Below are 19,593 nucleotides of genomic sequence, written 5' to 3'. Positions count from 1 at the left end.
GTATATGAGCAGGATGGATGGGGGTATATGAGCAGGATGGATGGGGGTATATGAGCAGGATGGGGGTTAATGAGCAGGATGGATGGGGGTATATGAGCAGAATGGATGGGGGTATATGAGCAGGATGGATGGGGGTATATGAGCAGGATGGATGGGGGTATATGAGCAGGATGGATGAGGGTATATGAGCAGGATGGGGGGTATATAGCATGATGGGGGTATATGAGCAGGATGGATGGGGGTATATGAGCAGGATGGGGGTTAATGAGCAGGATGGATGGGGGTATATGAGCAGGATGGATGGGGGTATATGAGCAGGATGGATGGGGGTATATGAGCAGGATGGATGAGGGTATATGAGCAGGATGGGGGGTATATAGCATGATGGGGGTATATGAGCAGGATGGATGGGGGTATATGAGCAGGAAGGATGGGGGTATATGAGCAGGAAGGATGGTGGTATATGAGCAGGATGGATGGGGTATATGAGCAGGATGGATGGGGGTATATGAGCAAGATGGATGGGGGTATATGAGCAGGATGGATGGGGGTATATGAGCAGGATGGGGGGTATATAGCACGATGGGGGTATATGAGCAAGATGGATGGGGGTATATGAGCAGGATGGGGGTATATGAGCAGGATCATATACAAGGAAGGAGGATCGTTACCAGAATGGGGTACCTTAGTAGGGAATTTAAGGACATTACCCCCATAACAGTGTCAGCAGCAGATCCTCGCCCCATAACAGTGTGTCATGACCACATTTTTTGGTTAAAATTATATTTTCATATTTTCCTCCTCTAAAACCAGGGTGCGTCTTATGGTCAGGTGCGTCTTATAGTCCAAAAATACGGTATCTATATTCTTACATTCATGGTTTTTATGCTTTAGCATTTCAGAGTGCAAACTGTCTCTTTTTTTGTAATTTTATGTCATGTTCAGTTATGCATCTGTTCACATTGCAGTTTTTGGAGTGTCGTCAGTCTTTTGTCTTCATTGAATAACTTTGGCTCGAGTGCAATACCCTTTCTTATCAATTCACTCATCCACCCTAAAATGAACCTTGTCATCTGATTTATGCTGTCCAAACTGCTGAAGGCATAAATCAGTTTGGTAGCATAATTGCAGCCAGATAAATTTTTCTCTGAAACATTCAAGCATTACAGGGAAAATACGGTTAGAGGATCTGGCCGCGAATTAAAGGGAGAGATGAGTCTAGTGCAGTGCTGATTGATAGTTCTTTTCCGTCTTTTCCATAGCAAGGATCTTCTAACTACATTTTCTCTGATACTTCAGAGCATTTCAGAGTATATATATATATATATATATCTGGCTACACTTGTGCTGCCAAACTGTTTTTAATGCTGCCCGTAGTTTGAGCAGCATAAATAAAATGGCAGATTCATTCAACTGTGAAAATTATGACTTGCATTTGTGTTCAGCCCCCTGAGTTAATACTTTGTAGGACCACCTTCCACTGCTATTATTACTGCAAGTCTTTTGGGTTTGTCTCTACCAGCTTTGCGCATCTAGAAAGTAATATTTTTGTCCATTCTTCTTTGCAAACTGCTCTTCTATCTTAATGAGGTTGGATGGAGACGTCTGTGACCAGCAATTTTCAAATCTTGTCACAGATTCTCAATGGGATTTCAGTCTGGACTGTGACTGGGCCATTCACGCACATGAATATGCTTTGATCTAAACCATCCACTGTAGCTCTGGCAGAATCTTTAGGGTCGTTGTCCTGCTGGAAGGTGAACCTCCACCTCAGTTTCACATCTTTTCGATCCTCTAACAGGATTTTCCCCTGGATTGCTCTGTATTTAGATACATCTAGTGACAAGCATGGATTGTGGTTTCATCAGGATATTGCACTACTTGTAGGCCGTTATCAAGGGAAATAAAGCCCCCAAAATGCTTGCAGACTACTGTTGGGGACTAAAAAGGGACATGCCTGCAGCTAAATATTGAAGAAAAAACATAATTTAAAAAAAAAATGTAAAAAAATTAAAAAGAATAAAATTTGTATGAAAGGAATCCAATCACCAGGATTTTCGTATATAACATAAAGCCAGTTCTATACTGGCACTATCAGGCTGATTGTCTACATACCTGTAATGCTCAGCTCGGATGTTTAGGTTTTGAAATCCAAAAAAGTAAATGTTATAAAATTAGCTGCTTGTTCAGTGGCAGTTGCACTGGAGCAGATCATATATTCATAGTTATCCCCTCCCCCTGTTAGAATTAGCATAAATATTATACAAACTATTGACTTTGTCTGTGGAAGGACCTGTGTGAGGTCATACCCATGTGTCCTGTAATCCAGCTTTGGTGGCTGATGCCCTGCCTTTTCTGGTCACATGGGTATGACCTCACACAAGTCATACCCATGTAACATGGGTTACGACCAGACCACCAACTACAAGTGTCCCATTAACCACACGCTGACACTCTCAAAAACTATTATGGTGCAGAGACAAAGGACAATGAATATTGGAATGAAGATTTATTCTCATTCGCAATGAGTCATGCATTTATCTTGGACACAATGATAGCTGGAGATTGGTCTGAAGACTATGTGGGCAATGCCATGAAATGGATTTCAACGGGGGGGAACGTTATACTGGTCCTACTCCTGGAATTCTGGTGTCAGGGGGCATACTACATGGTAGCTGGGTGTCTCTAGTCTTCATTCCAGGTACGCTAATAAACAGCTTGGCATTACACTATATTGAAGGGGGAAACAGTGGTGTGCCTAATTTCTGCTGTGTGCCAGGAGCCATTTTTCAACACACCAACACCAGGCCACATGTTGCTAGAGCTGATATGAGCAGCCTGTGTGGCCTAAACATAGTTCCATGGCCAAGCTACCATTGTCCCCAGACTTGGTATGCATAAATGGGAAGATATTTAGTTGGTAACTGCATGGGGATGGAACATTTTTTTGACAACCATTAAAAGCCTCACTCATAGCATGCCAAGGTGTATAAAGCCTGCTTTACACGTTGCAATTTCGCATACGATATCGTATGCGATTTGCAACGCCCCCATCGTATGTGTGGCATATTCAATTTGTTGAATGTGCCGCACAAACAATTAACCCCCGTCACACATACTTACCCGTCCATACGGCCTCGATGTGGGCGGCGAACGTCCACTTCCTGGAGTGGGAGGGACATTCGGCGTCACATCGACGTCACGCGGCAGCCGGCCAATAGAAGCGGAGGGGCAGAGCTGAGCGGGACGTAAACATCCCGCCTACCTCCTTCCTTCCGCATTGTGGGCCGGGAGCCGCAGGACGCAGGTAAGATCTGTTCATCGTTCCCGGGGTATCACACACTGTAATGTGTGCTACCCCGGGTACGATGAACAATCTGACGTGCAATTCTAGAGAAAGGTACGATGTGTATGCGATGAACGTTTTACCGTTCAATCGCACGTACCTGTCACGCACTGCAATGTACCTTACGATGCCGGATGTGCGGCACTTACGACGTGACCCCGCCGACACATTGTAAGATACATTGCAGCGTGTAAAGCGGGCTTTAGTGTGTGTATTTGAACACATGGTGCTCATACTCAAAATTGAACAAATTGAGATCTGTTTAATATTTTGTTTCCATTTTTTCATCATTTGCATAAAATTAACATGTCTATTGATCCTGTGATTTTCCTAACTCCGTGATTTTTCCTTCTTGGTGTTGCAATTTTAATGTTGAGAATTGTATATACATTTTTGTGGCAATAGCTGTTTACATTAAGCAATTGCATACATAGTATCACCCTAATGTCAGATGTTTTTTGGAAACTTTTGTTAGTACGTTTTTGTCTTTTAGGTCATGAAGTACATTTAAAATCTTGCAGGCCTTTTTGGAAGGAGGAGGGGGAGTGGAGAGCACAGCACTATTAGGCTATGTGCGCACTGGGAAATGGAATTTTCTTGAGAAAATTCCGTATGCTCTCAAAGATTACCGCACCCACGGTAAAAAACCACGGGAAACCGCATGCGGTTTGCCGCGGTTTGCTGCGGTTTTACCGCGGTATTGTTCGCGGTATTGCCGCGGTTTTGCCGCATGCGGGTTGGGATGTGCTTTATTGCATTCAATGCAATAAAGCACATTGAAGAAAAAAAAAAAAAAAGTCATTTAATCCTGAGATAGTAGCTAGATAGACAGAAGAATAGATAGAGGGATAGATAGATAGACAGACAGATAGAGGGATAGATAGATAGATAGAGGACAGATCGCTGCATTTCCCACGGTCGGCAGTGAATTCACATTACCGGCCGTGGGAAATGACCGGTAATTACCTCTGCTGTCTGCTGCTTTCATTCAGCGCTGTGTCTGTGACAGTCGCGGCTGGATGTAAGCAGCGCAGGACCTGTGGATTACGCCGGAGCGGTGGATTACGCCGGAGCTTTGGTGCGGGAGGGGTTAATAAAATGGTGAACGAGGCTTGTTTGTTTTATTTAAAATAAAGGATTTTTCGGTGTCTGTGTTTTATTCACTTTACTTACAGGTTGATCATGTCAGCTGTCACATAGACGCTGCCATGATCAAGCCTGGAGTTAATGGCGGTGGTCCCCCACCATCATTAACCCCTTGTATTACCTTGCTGCCACTGCTACACGGCGGCAAGAAGAGCCGAGGACACGCCGGTGCTGCCGCATAATGCATGCGACAGTGCCGGGGCAGCTGCGACTGATATTCTCGGCTGCGGGAGGGGGAGTGAGGCAGGGGACATTATCCCTGCCCCTCTCCTTCCCCAGCCTGAGAATACCGGGCCGCCGCTGTGTGCTTACCTCGGCTGGAAGGTAAATATGCAGCGGAGCCCACGTTCTTTGTTTTCTATATTTCCGTTTTCTTTCTATGTGTGTTCTATGTGTCTGTGTCTATGTGTTCTATGTCTGTGATGTCTATCTGTGTGTGTGATCTGTGTGTTTATTCTGCATGGCTTCCTCTTCCTGTAATGACATCACTTCCCTGCAAACCGCAGACAAGCGATGTACATTACCGGAGGTAAACCGCGAAATGCCGCAGGGAATAACGCAGGAAAACGCAGTGAACCGCACAGAATTTGCTGCCTGCGTTATTCCCTGCGGGATTTCATGATTAACATTGGAGTCAATGGAGTGAAATCCCGCAGCGATGTGCGGAAAAGAATTGACATGCAATTGTTTTTGCTGCGGGATTCCCGCAGCAAAACATGCAGCTGTCAAATTCCGCCCAGTGCTCACAGGATTTTTTTTCTCCATAGGATTTGCTGGTGATTCACTGCAGAGATGTTATGAACATCCGCGGCAAAATCCAGTAAGTGTGCACATAGCCTTACAAGGATTTTCAACTGCGCTTGTTTGTAAGGTTTTATAATCTTCCACAATAAAGAATGTTAGAAGGTTATTTAGTATTAAAAGTCCTTGATTAATATAAGAGTCACAAAAAAGCAGTGTTGTATTAGTTTTCCACATATACAAATATTCACATTTTATATCTCATACACGATGAACATTTGACCTTTTCAAGATGTTTCGAATGTTGTTTTTATCTTTAATGACGCAACTAATGCAGAAAGAGGTCACAATGAATGGATGTCACCAAGGGAACCAGAAAATACGTAAAATACATTTATTTAAATGTAGACATGAATGTATAAAGTAAATATTTAGAGTCATGCACTATGAGGTTGCTGTGATAGTTACACATTTTGTTCGGTTTTATGGATTGTGTTCAGGTTAACGTCAAATTCTATCATATTTGACATTAAAAAATAGTGCTGCTTGAGGTTATATTTTTTCTATTAATATCACAGACTCCTCCAAATAAACCGATGTGCCAATTTAAAATCAAGCACTGGTGGTGTTCATCGTGCAACTGCTATAAGGCTACATCACGGTTTCCATTTATAAAATATGCCACCATGCTGGTTTCGACTTCTGGTCAGTGTTTGAAGAAATAATCTATATATATAATTGCCTTATTCTGTCTGTCTGTCTGTCTGTCATGCTCCAAAATTGTGTCCTTACGGTGACACAAAGCTGATTGGCCGCTGGGCTCGCCATGGCCCCGCCTCCCCGCACGGATTGGCCGCTCGCCCAGGCTGCGCCCCCACACGGATTGGCCGGCCGCTCGCCCAGGCTCCGCCCCCCCACACAGATTGGCCTGTCGCCCCGGCACCCTGCAGGCATTGGCAACTCGGCCACGCCCCGCCCCCCTCACGCAATGCACGCTAGCTCTGGCCCCGCCCCCCCACGCATTCCACGAACTGACACGGTCATGGAGCCACGACTCCCAGGTGAGTACTGTACCCCGGGAGCCCACATCAGCGTACGCCGCCAAACCAGCCGACACATACCCTCGCATTGCTGGGGCTGGCCGGCGTATGCTGGTGTGGGCTCCCGTGCGAGCGGGGGACGAGATATGCTGGTAACCATGGTAGCATAGTTACCAGCGCTTCAAGGTCCTGCAGCGGCGGAACATACACACACGCACACACATAGCACACACACACACACATACACACACACACACATCAGATCACACTCACTCTCACACACCTCACACACACATCACATCGCATCCACACACTCACAACATCCTGGGATATCGCTTGCTTCTTGGCAGCGATACTGTGCTGTGAGCTTCCAGGACCTGCCGGAGGATCACATGGCACGAATCATGTGGTATCTACGGATGTTGTGAGTGTGAGCGTGTATGTGCAATATCGTCAATGTGTGTGTGCGTGAGTGTATGCGATCGGGTGTGTGTGAGTGTATGCGATCGGGTGTGTGTGTGAGTGTATGCGATCAGATCTGTGAGTGTCGGCAGAGGAGCACGGCGTGCTGGAGGAGGCTGGGAGGAGAGAGGCTGATCCTGGGGAAGGCTGGGATGGGGAGGCTGAGAGAAGAGAGGCTGATGCTGGGGGAGGCTGAGGCTGGGGTAGGCTGGGAGGAGAGAGGCTGATGCTGGGGACCGAAAAGGCTGATGCTGGGAGGAGAGAGGCTGATGCTGGGGGAGGCTGAGGCTGGGGTAGGCTGGGAGGAGAGAGGCTGATGCTGGGAGGAGAGAGGCTGATGCTGGGAGAAGAGAGGTTGATGCTGGGGGAGGCTGAGGCTGGGGTAGGCTGGGAGGAGAGAGGCTGATGCTGGGAAGAGAGAGGCTGATGCTGGGAGGAGAGAGGCTGATGCTGGGGGAGGCTGATGCTGGGGGAGGCTGAGGCTGGGGAAGGCTGGGAGGAGAGAGGCTGATGCTGGGGACAGAAAAGGCTGATGCTGGGAGGAGAGAGGCTGATGCTGGGAGGAGAGAGGCTGATGCTGGGAGGAGAGAGGCTGATGCTGGGGGAGGCTGAGGCTGGGGTAGGCTGGGAGGAGAGAGGCTGATGCTGGGAGGAGAGAGTCTGATGCTGGGAGGAGAGAGGCTGATGCTGGGGACAGAAAAGGCTGATGCTGGGAGGAGAGAGGCTGATGCTGGGATGAGAGAGGCTGATGCTGGGGACAGAGAGGCTGATGCTGGGGACAGAGAGGCTGATGCTGGGAGGAGAGAGGCTGATGCTGCGGGTAGAGAGGCTGATGCTGCGGGTAGAGAGGCTGATGCTGGTGCAGCATGGGGGATGGAGCACAATGGGGGGTGCGCAGCATGGGGGATGGAGCATGTTTGGGAATGCGCAGCATGGCGAATGGAGCATGTTTGGGAGTGCGCAGCATGGCGGATGGAGCACGTTTGGGAGTGCGCAGCATGGCGGATGGAGCACGTTTGGGAGTGCGCAGCATGGCGGATGGAGCACGTTTGGGAGTGCGCAGCATGGCGGATGGACCACGTTTGGGAGTGCGCAGCATGGCGGATGGAGCACGTTTGGGAGTGCGCAGCATGGCGGATGGAGCACGTTTGGGAGTGCGCAGCATTGCGGATGGAGCACGTTTGGGAGTGTGCAGCATGGTGGATGGAGCACGTTTGGGACTGCGCAGCATGGCGGATGGAGCACGTTTGGGAGTGCACAGCATGGCGGATGGAGCACGTTTGGGAGTGCGCAGCATGGGAGATGGAGCACGATGGGGGGTGCGCAGCATAGGGGATGGAGCACGATGGGGAGTGCGCTGCATGGGGGATGGAGCACGATGGGGAGTGCGGAGTATGGCAGATGGAGCACGTTTGGGAGTGCGCAGCATGGCGGATGGAGCACGTTTGGGAGTGTGCAGCATGGTGGATGGAGCACGTTTGGGAGTGCGAAGCATGGCGGATGGAGCACGTTTGGGAGTGCGCAGCATGGGAGATGGAGCACGATGTGGGGTGTGCAGCATAGGGGATGTAGCACGATGGGGAGTGCGCTGCATGGGGGATGGAGCGCGATGGGGAGTGCGCTGCATGGGGGATGGAGCGCGATGGGAAGTGCACACCTCCCCCCAACACACACACGCGCGCACTGCACAACACACCACACACACACACTGGGAACCACAAACAACTGCCCTACACAGACACCCACACACACAGACAACGCTGCACACACACAACACCCAACACACAAACACCGCGGCACACAAAAATATACGCACATACTGCACAACACACACATTGCACAAAACATACCTCCCCCCAAAACACACCACACCCACACAAACCGCGCAACACACACACACACAACGCGACAGACACACAGCGCTCCACAAACAACGCAACACACGCAACACACATATAACACCGCTCTCACCCTCTGCCACACCCAGACAACACCCAGAACATGTACAGCGCCCTACACAAACACTTGGTAACTACACACAACAATATCTATATCTATATATATATATATATATATATATATAACAAAATCATACATGAACTACACAATACGTAAATTCTAGAATACCCGATGCGTAGAATCGGGCCACCTTCTAGTTATCTATATATTGGCATAATATATTGTTGGTATTTCTGTTAGGGCATTGTATAGGGCACAGTGGTGGCTTATATTATACTAGAAGGTGGCCCGATTCTAACATATCGGGTAGTCTAGAATGTGTATGTAGGTTAGCAGATTGAATAATAAGGTAATGAATGGACTGGATGGGTTAGGTTTAATTTAATATTCTTATAATTGTTTATTGGTTTTAAAATGACAAACAACAGAAGGAACAGTTTTAATAGATGAGTCTAATGTTTAATGATGTCCATGGCTTGTAATGAAAGAAGGCCATGAACAGTCTAAAGTTAAGTAAAAATATGCTGATGGTGTGATGTGGCCCAATGCTGGTATGTGCCCCCATCGTGGTGCAGCCATCATCCTGACACATGTGCCCCGATCCTGCGGGGTAAGGGAGCTTTCACACTTGCGTTCAGCGCAATCCGCCACTATGGAGAATAGCTAAATATAATATAATATTCTCCATAGACTTATATTTATGACGCACTGTAATGCAAGTGTCTGCGTTGCATCTGCTGGACGACGCTAAGTCATTATTTTGATGCAGCGTTGGGCGGAGGGAACGCTACATGTAGCGTTTTTTGGGTCGTTAAAATAACGCACCTTGACAGATTCCGTTGGAATCCGCCAAGGTGTCTAATGATTGTCTATGGTGACAGATTCCGCTACTATGCGCTAAGCGGCGGAATCCGCTGACAAATTCCATCACGTTCTACTGAGCATTCTCAGCATGTCCAGCAGAACGATCTAAATAATTTAAAATCACTCCTGGTCTCTCTCCCCCCTCTCACCCCCTCTCTCATACTCACCGATCACCGGCGCGGCGCTGCACGGCTGTCACAAAACTCCGACGGCTTTTCTGGCAGCTCATTATTCAATCTCGTATTCCCTGCTTCCCCCGCCCACCGACGCCTATGATTGGTTGCAGTCAGACCCACCCCGCCGGTGGGGGGCCTATATTGTGCAGTAAAATAAATAAATAATTAAAAAAAAGACGTGCGGTCCCCCACAATTTTGATACCAGCCAAGATAAAGCCACACAGCTGAAGGCTGGTATTCTCAAGATGGGGAGCGGCACATTATGGCGAGCCCCCTAGCCTAACAATATCAGCCAGCAGCCGCCTGGAATTGCCATATCCATTAGATGTGACAGTCCCGAGACTTTACCCGGCTCATCCCGAATTGCCCTGATGCGGTGGCAATCGAGGTAATAAGGAGTTAATGGCAGCAGCCCATAGCTGCCACTAAGTCCTAGGTTAATCATGGCAGGCATCTCCCCAAGATACCTTCCATGATTAACCTGTAAGTTAAAGTAAATAAACATATCCCCCTGAAAAAATCCTTTATTTGGAATAAAAAACAAAAAACACCCCTCATTTACCACTTTATTAAACTCCCAAATACCCCTCCAGGTCCGACGTAATCCACAGAGGTCCCACGACGCTTTCAGCTCTGCTACATGAAGATGACAGGAGCGGCAGTAGAACACGACTGCTCTCTATCTCTAACAGTTCCACGCAGAAACTTAAGTGAGCCATACGATCAGCTGTGCCCTCATTCAGGTGACCCGCGGGTGGAGGACTGCAGCTGTGGCCGTGGGTCACCTGAGTGATGGCACAGCTGATCGCGCGGCTCACTGCTGTCACTCAGGGGATTTGCAGTCACCTCTCTCTCTCTCTCTCACTCCTCCCGACCGCAAATCTCCTTTTCCCGGCGAAACTTTAAAAAAAAAACAAAAAAAAACAAAAAAAACCAAAACAAAACGCAAAACGTTCTTTTACAGGAATTCCTTACTTTATTAGCACACTATTTGCAACGCATCCGTCACATGCGTCTCACAACGCACTGTGACGGATGCCTCACAACACAAGTGTGAAAGCTGCCTAATGTGTGCGGGGGGGTGGAGCCGAGCGGGGCCATGCCGCTGAGGACGTCAGTGCCGAGGACTGCATGTCCGGGGAAAGGTGACTATCCAGGTGTGTGCGCGTGTGTGTGTGTGTTCGTTCAGTGTATACAGGCGGAGGGCGGAGGGGGTGGAGCCGAGTGCGGTAATGTGTGTGTAGAGTGGAGCCGAGTGCGGTAATGTGTGTGTAGGGTGGAGGGGGTAGAGCCGAGTGCGGTAATGTGTGTGTAGGGCGGAGGGGGTGGAGCCGAGTGCAGTAATGTGTGTGTAGGGCGGAGGGGGAGGAGCCGAGTGTGGTAATGTGTGCGGGGGCGGAGGCGAGCGGTGGGTATGTGTCGGCTGGGTTGCCAGTGTGGGCTCCTGGGGGTGCAGCACTCACCGGGGAGTCAGGGCTCCGTGACGGTGCGGGTAAAAGTGTCGGGCGTCGTCCTGTTGGACCGTAGTTCGGGCTGTTCAGTTAGCTGAGCCGTTGGTCGCAGGCTCTTTAGCACGAGCGGTGTAGAGATGGTTGTCACTGTAATGACGTCATTTTGGAGCAAGAAAGACAGACAGAATAAGGCAATTATATATATAGGTTAAAGACAAAAAACTGACGGCACTACCAGTGGCGTAGCTACTGCTTTTGCCGCCCGGGGCGGTCGTCAAATTTGCCGCCCCCCTCCGTTGGCCATCAATAATCCAGAAACTTTCAAAAATCCGGAAAACCATCAAATTATTTATTTTTCATGGAAGTACAATCAAAGATCTAATTGTAGACTGCTGCTATTAGTCCTAGACTTTCACCTTTTTACACACATGTAGGAATATTATACACACACACACACACAGAGCTCTGCTGCATACATACAGACACACACAAACAGCTCTGCTGCATACATACAGACACACACAGCTCTGCTGCATACATACACACACAGCTCTACTGCATACATACACACACAGCTCTACTGCATACATACAGACACACACAACTCTGCAGCATACATACAGACACACACAACTCTGCAGCATACATACAGACACACACAACTCTGCAGCATACATACAGACACACACAACTCTGCAGCATACATACAGACACACAACTCTGCAGCATACATACAGACACACAACTCTGCAGCATACATACAGACACACAACTCTGCAGCATACATACAGACACACAACTCTGCAGCATACATACAGACACACAACTCTGCAGCATACATACAGACACACAACTCTGCAGCATACATACAGACACACAACTCTGCAGCATACATACAAACACACAACTCTGCAGCATACATGCAGACACAACTCTGCAACATACATACAGACACAACTCTGCAGCATACATACAGACACAACTGTGCAGCATACATACAGACAGACATACAACTCTGCAGCATACATACAGACAGGCACACACAACTCTGTAGCTGATGCATACATACACACACAACTCTGCTACATACAGACAGACACACACAGCTCTACTGCATACATACACACACAACTCTGCTGCACATATAGACACACACGCAACTTTTGGGGGCCCGCACACGCGGCTTCTGGGGGCCCGCACACGCAGCTCTGGGGGCCTGCAGCTCCTGAGGGGGGGAGCCCATGCAGCTCACTGGGGCCCATAAACCGGGTGGCTGGGAGGGAGTATACAGGTCGAGGAGGCGAGGGGGGTAGCACTTACCGCTCAATCACGGAGGAGAGGGGGCCCACACAGCGTCAGAGGTCGCTGGCTGGCACTGCGCCTCCTTCATCTGTGGGACTGAGCAGGCCGCGCGGTAGCTCCGCCCACAGATGAAGCTCAAACCAGGAGGACGCTGTGGTCTTAAAGCAGTGATGGGGAACCTTTTTACTGCCGGGGGCCATTTGGAAAATTCTACCAACCTTCGGGGGCCGCACAAAATTATCAACTTGAAAATGACCCGGCTATAATTGGTCAAACAATTAATTAACTCACCCCTATACCTCTTCTGTGGCGGCTGGAGCTGATTCTCTTTGGTGCGCTGTGATGTTTGCTTCTCACAACTGCTTTTACAGGTTTGTCTTTGTTTGAAGCGCAGATTGGTAAATCATATATATCACCGTATACTGCACACAGCCTTGACACAGTTGTCATATTTTACACCACCCACAACACACACTGGCCATATATAGTACACATGCACAGGAGATACTGTATACAGCACACACACACACAAGACATGCACAGCACTCAACATGCCATACACACAGCACTCAATATGCCATACACACAGCACTCAACATGCCATACACAGCACTCAACATGCTGTATACACAGCACTCAACATGCTGTATACACAGCACTCAACATGCTGTTTACACAGCACTCAACATGCTGTATACACAGCACTCAACATGCTGTATACACAGTACATAAGGAGAAAAAAAAATAAGCTCTGCATTTAAACATGTGCACACCAGGAATTAGATATACCAATAAGCCTTACAATATGAAACTTTATTAAGTGCCAAACACAACAAACACAGCACACACAGCACACACACACCATATACACAGCACACACAGACAGACGCCGTATACACAGCACACACAGACAGACGCCGTATACACAGCACATACAGACACCGTATACACAGCACACACACGCCGTATACACAGCACACACACGCCGTATACACAGCGCACACACATGCTGTATACACAGCACACACACCATATACACAGCGCACACACACCACACACGCCATATACCCAGCGCACACACACCACACACACACGCCGTATACACAGAGCACACACGCCGTATACACAGCGCGCACACGCCGTATACACAGCGCACACACGCCGTATACACAGCGTACACACGTCGTATACACAGCGCACACACGCCGTATACACAGCGCACACACGCCGTATACACAGCGCACACACGCCGTATACACAGCACACACACAGCACACACGCCGTATACACAGCACACACACAGCGCACACGCCGTATACACAGCACACACGCCGTATACACAGCACACACACAGCACACACGCCGTATACACAGCACACACGCCATATACACAGCACATGCACACGTCATATACACAACAGACGCTGGACATTGAAGTCACAAATACATTTGATATATGGTGGTATATATTAGATATAAACACACTTAGTGCAGATATAAGTACCTGCTGCTTAGTTGCCCTGTAAGATCAGGTGCAGCACAAGTGATGGATGCAGCAGCTCAGTTCAAGGGCTGGCTTCATTCTCGTCTTTTCTCTCCAAGAAAAGACCTACTAGCCATGAACAGCCGAGCACAGAACGGGAGTGTGAGAGGCAGAACGCACAGCACTATACAGTCCCCTCCCCCATCACTCTGCTTCTAGCTGCAATCTCACAGGGAGCATGTAGGAGCCAGAGGGAGGAAGTCCCACCCCCAGTGCTGTCTGCCGGCAATAGACAAGATGAGCGGCTGCCCGAGCACCACAGCCACCAGGAATCTGCTCCAGTGCCCCGGGGGCCACAGAAAAGGTTCCCCACCCCTGTCTTAAAGGGACAGCAACTACAGTTTCCTGCCGAGGACTGCGGTCCCCAGAACTCAGCCCGGGGACAGCAAAACTGAAGGCGAATGGCCAAAATGCCGCCCCCCTGACACGTGACGTCTGGGGCGGACCGCCCCCTCCGCCCCCCCTTTGCTACGCCACTGGGCACTACCAACATGGAGTCTGAAGAGGTGCAAAACTAAACATGACATAATAATAAAAAATGACACTTGCACTCTGAAATGCTAAAGCATGAATACCATGAATGTAAGAATATAGACATGCAATACTGCTTAAGGAAATCTAGGAAAAATTGAGATATTTAGCATACAAAAATGGTCATTTCTATACCTGTCCAGTAGTCATGTCAAAGCATATCTCGTATACTGGGTAAATACTCTAACGCCTCTCTCTGTTTTAAAAACCAAATGCGTGTGGGTCACATCCATTATATGCACTAATTGCAGCGCTTTACCTGGTTCATCCCATTGCCCTGGTGTGGAGGCAAATGGGGTACTATATAGGGTTGTTGCAAACTGGAAATTGCCAGCTGGCATCAAGCTAGGGCATTAGTAATAGGTCGGTGTCTGTCAGACATGCCCATCACTAATCCAATAGTTGTAAATATAAAAATGAATTTTATTTGAACATCGTGTGAGCCACCGCGGTGCAGTGATGAGTGTTGATGTCATGAGTTCTCTACAGTTCAATGCCCGTGGCAGTTCTCACATAAAGTATCGTGAGAGCCCGCGGCATTGAACTGCTGTGAACTCATAACATCACCACACATCACAGCCTCAGGCTTTCATGATACTTTGTGCAAGAATCACGGTGGGCATTGAACTGCAGTGAACTCATGATGTCAACACTTGTCACTGCCCCTCCGTGGCTCACAATCAAAGTATCATGAGAGCCCACGAAGCAACGTGTGCACAACACTTCAGAAATCTGATTAACTTTTCTGGCATAAGGACATGCATTATTGTCACAAAAACTGTACCAACAAATGCATCCAAAAACACAGCGTGCACACACAGCCTTAGGCCTGTGCCACACTCACGTGCCTCCGGTACGTGTTTGGCAGTTTGTTCACATACCGGAGGCACGTACACCTGTGGACATATGATTTCATAACTGTTTGGACACACGTAAGTATTTTGGAACGTAACGTGTGTCGGTTCCGTACTTACGTGTGTTCGTGTGTTTTCCACGCTGACATGTCCACATATTCTACGGCAGCACGGGTATCACACGGCCCGCACCCGTACCACACGGATGTAGTGTGGATGCAGTTCCGTGTGACATGTGCCGGAGAAACACGTGTCATTATAAAAAAACACATACCTCCACCAGACCGGCAGAATCTTCCGCTCCAAACAGTTGCTGCCTTCCGCCGCTCATTATGAGCATGTTATGGAGGTGGGTGTGATGTCACGGGCGCTAATCTCTGCCCCTCCGGTCGGCCGGAAGCAGCATCAGCTGGGAGTGGGCGGGGCTGAAGCCAAAGATCAGAACCCTGGACAGCAGCGAGGACCACGTGAGTATATAAATTACCGGTTCTCCGTGTGTTATCACGGATGGCACATGGAGAACACATGTGGACCGCACGTACCGGAGACACGTACTTACCTCACACAACACGCAAGGAAAATACGTGTCTCGCGGCATGTGCGTGATTTTCACGTGAGTGTGGCAGAGGCCTTAGGAAGTCACAAAACTGCAAACAAATTCTTATGCCAGCAAAGTCAATGTGTAAGGCCTAAAGCCCGCTTTACACGCTTCAATATATCTCACAATCCGTCGTTGGGGTCAAGTTGTAAGTGACGCACATCCGGCATCGTTAGTGAGGTATCTGCGTGTGACACCTAAGTGCGATCAGGATTGAACGCAAAACCGTTGATAGCAAACACATCATATCTTTGTCTAGAATTGAACGTTCTGTTGCACGAACCTAGTCAATTGTAACGTGTGACATCCCTCATGCGATTTTGATGTCTGAGGCTATGTGCGCAGGTGTGCGCTCTGCACCGCAGCTTAAAAAAGGTCCGCTTCAGAGCGCAGCTGAAAAGCTGCGTTCTGAAGCGCCTCACAATGTCTGTCATTCACTAATCTCTGTCAGTCGGTCACTATCTCTGTCCCTCTCTCTCTGTATTGTCAGTCTATCCCTCTTACCCCCTCTCTCATACTCACCGATCCCCGATCCCCGGCACGGCGCTGCACGGCATTCACACTGCTCCGGCGGCTTTCACTATTTTGAAAAAGACGACCGCTCATTAAACAATCTCGTATTCCCTGCACAGTATAGACACGCTCACCGGCTGCTGTGATTGGGTGCAGTGAGACACCTGTCACTCAACATGGGGGCGTGTCTCACTGCAACCAATCATAGGCGCCAGTGGGCGGGGAAAGCAGGGAATACGAGATTGTTTAATGAGCGGCCGGCTTTTTCAAAATAGTGAAAGCCGCCGGAGCAGTGTGAATGCCGTGCAGCGCTGCGCCGGAGATCGGGGATCGGTGAGTATATGAGAGAGGGCTGCTCAATTCAGTCACTCAGGAGTTTAGCGGTCAACGGTGAGCCCTTCACAGCTGACCGCTAATCAGGACACGACACAGACAGAGCCGCAGCATGACAATGAAGTCGGGTTAAGTTTATCCGAGTTCATTCTGATCGTGCGGCTCTTTCTGTGTTCTTTTCAGCTCTGCTGCATGGCTGTCTGTGGCTGCTGTCATCTGCCAATCAGCTCTGCTACATGGCTGTCTGTGTCTGCTGTCAGCGGCCATGTAGCAGAGCTGAATGGCAGATGACATAGTAAAAAACACATCCCTACACTACACATTACACACGCTTGGCAAGTCAATAAATAAAAAAAAAAAAAAGGGTGGCCAATGCATACGTCACAGAACACATGATCTAAAGGATCGCACACAAAATTGATCAATTTAACATAGACTACTAACGCTCGTGTGACAGCAAATGAACGACCTACGTGCAATCTCATAAGATCCCGTATGCAACCTGGGCGTGTCACATCCGAAATGCAATTGTACAACTAATTGCAACGTGTAAAGCAGGCTTAAGACACACAGCATGAAAATCGGAACGAGTGGAATGAGATAAAACATCGCATTCCACTAGGACCAATATTAGCCTATGTGCCAGCACCCATGAGCGATTATTTTTTCAGCCCTAATCGGACCAAGAAAACAATCGCAGCATGCTGCGGGTCTAATGCGATCCTTGTTTCTCTCGCACCCATTCAAGTCTATGGGGCAAGAGAAAAATCGCACTGCACTTGCAGAACACCGGTGTACTGAGAGTGCAGGGCGAGAATGGCAATAGCCGGCAACGGAGGAGAGAGGGAGATAAATCACATGATCGGACCTCAGTCGCAGTGACACTCGCATGACACTCGGCTCCCGCTGAGTGTCATGTGAGGATCGCAGTAGTGCCCCGTGTGGCCCCGGCCTCACCTGAAGTGTAGTTCATGCGTTGAGTTTTTTTCCTTGCAGACTTGGTGCAGAAAATAATTTGCAGCATATCAATTCTTTCAGCATTTTTGTCTGTGTTTTTCACCATTGAAAGCAATGAAAAAGGGATGCAAAAAAGGCATTAAAAAATGCATCAAAACCACGACAAAAATGTACATTTTTGCTCTGCGTTTTTCCTGCCAAGAGATGCAGAAATTAATGCAACCAAATACTCAATGTGTACACATACTCTTAAGGATTTCATAAACATCTCAACTTTTACGATCGTGGGACTATTCCCTGCAGTGCGTTAAATGTACTTAATTGCAAAATGTAGCTGCCATATAGGAGATATGTCCTTTCTGATCAAGTCCCTTAGGCTCCTTTCACATTGCGTTTTTCTCTACGTCCACAGGTCTCGTCAGAGGATCCGTCCGAATCGCCCCTCCCCCACTCTGCAAAGCGTGTTCCAGACGCATGCGCCCGATAGGGCCATTCACTGTTATGGAGCGCACTGCGTTAGCGTGTGCTCTGTTTTGTGCCATTTTTTGCACGTATATGTTTCTGCAGACGGACACCCGAACGTAGTCCATCTGCAGAAACGTATATGTGCAAAAAATGGCACAAAACAGAGCACACGCTAACGCAGTGCGCTCCATTACATTGAATTGCCCTGTCGGGCGCATGCGTCTGGAACACGCTTTGTAGAGTGGGGGAGGGGCAGTTTGCACGGATCCCACGACGGAACCTGTGGACGTAGAGAAAAATGCAATGTGAAAGGAGCCTTACAGAAAATAATATTTTTCAAGTCTATTTTTGGTTCAAGGAGGAAACATTGTCACATATATTGTATAAAATAGCCTGTGTGTAAACGGTAACAGTTACCAGGTTTTCCCCATACAAAGTACTGCCAACACCTTTAAGCACTCTTTTACAGCATTTCAGAATGCTGTATACAGTATATATCCCCAATCCCCTATGCAAGCCACAAAAACAAACCTTTTATTATACTCATAGATGGCATGGTCAAGTACAATGGGAATTTCTGGTCTTCATCTGCCACTTCCTCTCTTCTTCTTATGATCACCGTGCTCCTTTCCTGCGTCATGTTCATGACATATCCTATTTTATCCACACAATGTCCCCCATCGTCCTATATTGTAAAGTATTGTAGTTGAATACACTGGGAAAGTCTAAAGAGTGCTTATGACTAGAGTTGATTGAATACCACAAATATTCAGCCTCGCAAATATTCGCCAAATAGGTCGCCGCTATTCGACTATTCGCAAATATTCGATGCGCAATGTAAGTCTATGGGAAACCTGAATCACAACTATTCGGGCTTCCCATAGACTTACATTATGTATCGAATATTCGTATAGCGGCTACCTGTTCGTCGGATATTCGCGAAGCCAAATACAACCCTACTTATGACCCCTAAGTAAAGCTGGGGTATGTGCATTACAGTGCTTTTCTCTTCCTTGGTAGGGCAGGGAAAAGTGGGCCTGCACAAGAGCATGATAAAGAACACTGTGGATGGTATTGCATACATCATCCATATGAAACATCGAAGAGACATGGTGAGGGTAAGAAGAGAGGGTGCGCCAAATCAAGATCAGAGATACCCATCAGACTGGACTGTGCCGTTTGTGAGTATAATAAAAGGGTTTTCTGTGCCTTGTATAGAGGATTGGGGACATATATACAACATGCTAAAATGCTATAAAAGAGGGTTTAAAAGTGTTGGCAATACTTTACTGTATATGGGGAAATCCTGGT

The sequence above is a fragment of the Anomaloglossus baeobatrachus genome, chromosome 1 (assembly GCF_048569485.1).
Source record: "Anomaloglossus baeobatrachus isolate aAnoBae1 chromosome 1, aAnoBae1.hap1, whole genome shotgun sequence".
NCBI lineage: Eukaryota > Metazoa > Chordata > Amphibia > Anura > Aromobatidae > Anomaloglossus > Anomaloglossus baeobatrachus.
The sequence above is the reverse complement of the archived record's forward strand: the minus strand, read 5'-3'. Positions refer to the sequence as shown.